General features: G+C 42.6%; 1 pseudogene; it reads right to left on the bottom strand.

Moving 5' to 3' along the window:
* Positions 1 to 4969: 4969 nt before the first annotated feature.
* LOC100940554 lies at positions 4970 to 5966 on the bottom strand (annotated as a pseudogene).
* Positions 5967 to 6062: the final 96 nt, after the last annotated feature.

The raw sequence follows: 6062 nt of genomic DNA on the forward strand, positions 1-6062 counted from the left end.
CTATAGTTACAGCTGCTCGGGAGGCTGAGGCAAGAGGATCGCTTGAGAGGACCCTAGGCAAGAGGAGCCTAAAAGTTTGAGGTCGCTGTGAGCCGTGATGCCATGGCACTCTACCCAGGGCAAAAGAGTGAGACTATGTCTTAAAAAAAAAAAAAAATCCTGCTGGGAGTTTTATTGTGACTGCATTGAATCTATAGATCAATGTGAAGAGAATTTACACTTTTAAACTGAAAAGTTACTTCTCTACTTTCTAATTCATGAACAAGATATATATCTGTCTTTATTTAGATTTTCTTTAACTCCTCTCAGCAGTATTTTGTAGTTCTTAGTGTACAAATCTCTTGTACTATTTGTAAGATTGATGTCTAATTTTTTTTGAGACAGAGCCTCAAGCTATCACCCTGGGTAGAGTGCCACGGCTTCACAGCTCACAGCAACCTCAAACTCCTGGGCTTAAGTGATTCTCTTGCCTCAGCCTCCCAAGTAGCTGGGACTACAGGCACCCACCACAATGCCCCACAATTTTTTGGTTGTAGTTGTTATTGCTGTTTGGCAGGCCCAGGCTGGATTCCAACCCACCAGCTCTAGTGTATGTGCCTGGCACCTTAGTCACTTGAGCTACAGGTGCCACCATGATGTCTAATTTTATTTTTGAGACAGAGTTTCACTCTGTTGCCCCGTGCTAGATTACCTTAGCATCACCCTCTATCACAGCAACCTCAAACTTCTGGGTTCAAGCGATTCATCCTGCCTCAGCCTCCTGAGTAGCTGGGACTACAGGCACCTACTACAATGAGTGGATGATTTCTATTTTCAGTAGAGACAGGGTCTTGCTCATATCAGGAAAGTCTCAAACTTTGGAGCTCAAGGGATCCTCCTGCCTCAGCTTCCCAGAGTGTTAGGATTACAGGTGTGAGCTGCCGCTCTTGATCTCATATCTAAATATTTTATATATATATATATATATTTTTTTTTTTTTTTGTAGAGACAGAAAGTCTCTTCATTTTATTGCTCATGGTAGAGTGCTGTGGTGTCACACAGCTCACAGCAACCTCCAACTCCTGGGCTTAGGCAATTCCCTTGCCTTAGCCTCTGGAGTAGCTGGGACTACAGGTGCCCACTACAACGCCTGGCTATTTTTTTGTTGCACTTTGGCTGGGGCCAGGTTTGAACCCGCCACCCTTGGTATATGGGGCCGGCACCCTACCCACTGAGCCACAGGTGCCACCCAATATTTAATATTTTTGTTTGTTTATTTATTTAGAAATGGCTGAAGGTCATTCTGCGTGACCCAGTCTAGGCCACTCAGGTGATCATATCTCACTGGAATCTCAAACTCATGGACTCAGGCCATCCTCCTGCCTTAGCCTCCTCAGTAGCTTACACTACAGGTGCTTGCCACCATGCCCAGGTTGTTTTTTTTTTTTCCTTGTAGTTTTTAGTCAGGCCGGGTTTGAACTGGCCACCTCCAGCATATGGGACCACTACCCTACTCCTTTGAGCCATAGGTACCACCCTAGTTTTTAAAACTATTCTTTTAAATTTCAGGTTAACATGAGGGTACAAACAACTAGGTTATGTTTGTATTTATTACGTAGAGTCCATCTTGTAGTTGTGTCCCACACCCAAGAGGTGTGCCATATACCCCTACATTGTGCTGATTAGGTGGGAGCACACCAATCTCCCTCTCTCCTCTTCTCTCTTCCCTCCCTTGTTCCCCATCCCGCAACTTGAATTGGATTGAGTTTTTCTCTTATGTGGGTGTGTATTAGATCATCTACTGGCTTCATATTAGTGTTGAGTACATTGAATATTTGCTTTTCCATTCTTATAATGCTTTACTAAGAAGAATGTGTTTCAACTCCATCCAGGTTAATACGAAAGATGTAAAGTCTCCATCTGTTTTTATGGCTGAATAGTATTCCATGGTATACATATACCACAGCTTGTTAATCCATTTCTGTGTTGACGGGCATTTAGGTTTCCACATCTTGGTGACTGTAAATTGAGCTGTGATAAACAACCTAGTACAGATGTCCTTATGATAAAATGATTTTTTATTCTTCTGAGTAGATACCTAGTAATAAGATTGCGAGATCAAATGGATCTTGAATTTGAGTTCTTTGAGGATTCTTTACACTTCTTTCCAAAGAGGTTGTATTAGTTTCCAGTTCCACCAACAGTGTAAAAGTTCTTCCTTCTCTCCACATCCATGCCAGCATCTGCAACTTTTGGACTTTGTGACATGGGCTATTCTACTGGGGTTAGGTAATATCTCAGGGTGGTTTTGATTTGCATTTCTCTGATGATTAGAGATAATACGCATTAATTCATATGTTTGTTAGCCATTGATCTGTCTTCCTCAGAGAAGGTTCTGTTCATGTTTCTTGCCCAGTCATAGGTGGGATTGTTTGTTCTTTTTTTGTTGATTGGTTTGAGTTCTCTGTAGATTCTAGTTATCAACCCTTTGCCAGATTTATAACATACAAATATTTTTTCCTATTCTAAAGGTTGTCTATTTGCTTTAATTGTTGTGTCCTTAGCCGTGAAGAAGCTTTTCATCTTAATTTAGTCCCATTTGTTTATTTCTGTTGTTATTGCAATTGCCACCGAAGGCTTCTTTATAAAATCTTTCCTCAGGCCAACACCATGAAGAGTTTTTCCCACACTTTCTTCTAAGATTTTTATTGATTCATGTCTTACATGTAAATCTTTTACCCATATATTTTGGGGTTTTTTTGAGACAGAGTCCCACTATGTTGCCTTCAGTAGAGTGCCATGGTGTCACAGCTCATAGCAACCTCAAACTCTTGGGTTTAAGCGATTCTCTTGCCTCAGCCTACCAAGTAGCTGGGACTACAGGCACTCGCCACAAGGCCTGGCTATTTTTTGTTGCAGTTGTCGTTGTTTTAGCTGGCCCGGGCTGGGTTCAAACCCTCCATCTTCAGTGTATGTGGCTGGCACTGTAACCACTGTGCTATGGGCACTGAGCCTTTTATCCATCTTGAATCAATTTTTTAAGTGGTGAAAGATGCGAGACTAGTTTTAGTCTTTTACATGTGGTTATCCAGGTTTTCCAACACCATTTATTGAATAGGGATTCTTTTCACCAGTGTGTGCTTTTGTTTGGTTTATCAAAGATCAGATGGCTATAAGAGACTGGTTTCATCTCTTGGTTTTCTATTTGATTCCATACGTCTATGTCTCTATTTTTGTGCTAATACCTTGCTGTTTTGATCACTGTGGACTTGTAGCATAACCTAAAGTCTGGCAGAATGATGCCTCCAGCTTTGTTTTTATTGTTTTTATTACTAATAATTGCCTTGGCTATATGGCTTTTTTTTCTGGTTCCATACAAAATAAAGAACATTTTTTCCAGTTTTTCAAAGTATGGTAATTGGTATCTTAATGGGGATTGCATTGAATCTATCAATTGCTTTGGGTAGTATAGACATTTTAACAATGTTGATTCTTCCCAGTGAAGATCACAGTATGTTCTTCCATTTGTTTGATGTCTTCTTTTTATTTTCTTAGAGTTTCATAGTTTTTTTTAGAGATCCTTCACCTCTTTTGTTAGGTATATTCCTAAGTAGTTCATTTTCTTTGAAGCTACTGTGAAGGAATCTGTGTCCTTGATTTGCTTCTCAACATGGCTGTTATTGTCATATACAAATTTGTGGACACTGATTTTATACCCTGAGACATTATTGTATTTCTTGATCACTTCTGGGAGTCTTGTAGTTGAGTCTCTGGGGTTTTCTTTTTTCTTTCTTTGTTTTTTTAGAGACAGAGTCTTACTTTGTCACCCTCGCTAGAGTGCTGTAGCGTCACAGCTCACAGCAACCTCCAGCTCTTGGGCTTAGGCGATTCTCTTGCCTCAGCCTCCCAAGTAGCTGGGACTACAGGCGCCCACCACAATGCCCGGCTATTTTTTTTTTTTTTTTGCAGTTTGGCTGGGGCTGGGTTTGAACCCACCACCCTTGGTATATGGGGCTGGCACCCTACTCACTGACCCACAGGCTCTGGGGTTTTCTAAGTATAAGATCATCTCATTGGCAAACAGCAAGTGTTTGACTTCCTCTGGCCCCATTTGGATGCCCTTTATATCCTCTTGCTTGATTACATTGGCCAGAACTTCAGTGTTGAATAGTAGTGGCAATAGTTGACAACCTTGTCTGGTTCCAGTTCTAAGTGGTAAGGCTTTTGATTTTACTCAATTCAGTATGATCTTAACTGTGGGTTTATTGTAGATGGCTTCAATTAGTTTAAGGAATATGACACCTATGCCTGTATTCCTAAGTGTTTTTATTAGAAAAGAATGCTGAATTTTATCAAATACTTTTTCATTTATTTATTTATTTTTTTATTGAGACAGAGTCTTACTTTGTCACCCTCGATAGAGTTCTGTGGCATCAGACCTCATAGCAACCTCAAACTCTTGAGCCCAAGAGATTCTCTTGCCTCAGCCTTCCTAGTAGCTGGGACGATAGGTGCCTTCCACAACACCTGGTTATTTTTTTGTTTGTTCATTTAGCAGGCCTGGGCTGGGTTTGAACCCACCAGCCCCAGAGCATGTGGCTGGTGCCCTAACCACTTAGCTACAGGCACCCAGCCCAAATGCTTTTTCTGTATCTATTAAGAGGATCATAAGGTCTTTATTTTTGCTTCTATTGATATGTTGAATTACATCTGTTAAACCAGCCTTGCATCCGTGGAATGAAACCTACTTGATCATGATGTATTATTATTATTACTATTTTTTAATTCAGGGAACTTTATTGATGTTACATGACAAGGTGGGGTTCCCTAGGCCCCTCCCATTCTTTAGGGGGTCTGGTGTCGAAACCGTGTTGAAGGGGAGATTCTCAGTGAGGTAGGGGACTGAGTAGGCAGGGGCACCCTAGCAGCTAAGGGCCTTTCTCTTTCTCTCATGCTCTGGCTGGGGCTGGTGGTCTGGGGGTTCTTACTCCTAGGAGACCACGTGGGCCATAACATCCACCACCCTGTTGCTATAGCCAAATTCATTATCATACCAGTCAATGAGTTTGACAATGTGGTCATTGAGGGCAATGCCAGCCCCAACATCAAAGGTGGAAGAATGGGTGTCACTGTTGAAATCAGAGGAGACGACCTGGTGCTCTGCGTAACCCAGGATGCCCTTGAGGGGCCCCTCTGATGCCTGCTTCACCACCTTCTTGATATCATCATATTTGACAGCCTTCTCCAGATGGCAGGTGAGATCCATGACTGACACATTGGCAGTGGGGACACAGAAGGCCATGTCAGTAAGTTTCCCATTCAGCTCAGGGATGACCTTGCCCACAGCCTTGTGCACCAGTTGAGGCAGGGATGATGTTCTTGAGAACCCCGTTACCATCATGCCACAACTTCCCAGAGGGGCTATCCATAGTCTTCTGGTGGCAGTGATGGCATGGACTGTGGTCATGAGTCCCTCCACAATGCTGAAGTTGTTATGTATGACCTTAGCCAAGGGGAGTAAGCAGTTGGTGGTGCAGGAGGCATTGCTGACAATGCTGAGGCTGTTTTCATACTTCTAATGGTTCACATCCATTACAAACACAGGGGCATCAGCAGAAGGGGCAGAGATGATGACCCTTTTGGCACCCCCCGTAGGTGAGCCCCAGCCTTCTCCATGGTAGTGAAGACACCAGTGGACTCCACAACATACTCAGTGCCTACCTCACCCCATTTGATTTTGGTGGGATCTCACTCCTGGAAGATGGTTATGGATTTCCATTGATGGCAAGCTTCCTGTTCTCAGCCTTGACTGTGCTGTGGAATTTGCCATGGATGGAATCATACTGGAACATGTAGACCATGTAGTTGAGGTCAATGAAAGGGTCATTGATGGTGACAATATCCACTTTGCCAGAGTTAAAAGTAGCCCTGGTGACCAGGTGCTCAATACAACCAAAGCCGTTTATTCCGACCTTCACTTTCATCATGGTGCCTCAGGGATTTGGCTGTCACTGCACTAGAAGAAGTGACTGTCTGACAAATGGGAGGACCAGAGAGCCTGTATTACTTTTTTTTTTTTTTTT

This window comes from Otolemur garnettii, unplaced genomic scaffold (genome assembly GCF_000181295.1).
Source record: "Otolemur garnettii isolate 467f Iridium unplaced genomic scaffold, OtoGar3 scaffold00003, whole genome shotgun sequence".
NCBI classification, from domain to species: Eukaryota; Metazoa; Chordata; class Mammalia; order Primates; family Galagidae; genus Otolemur; species Otolemur garnettii.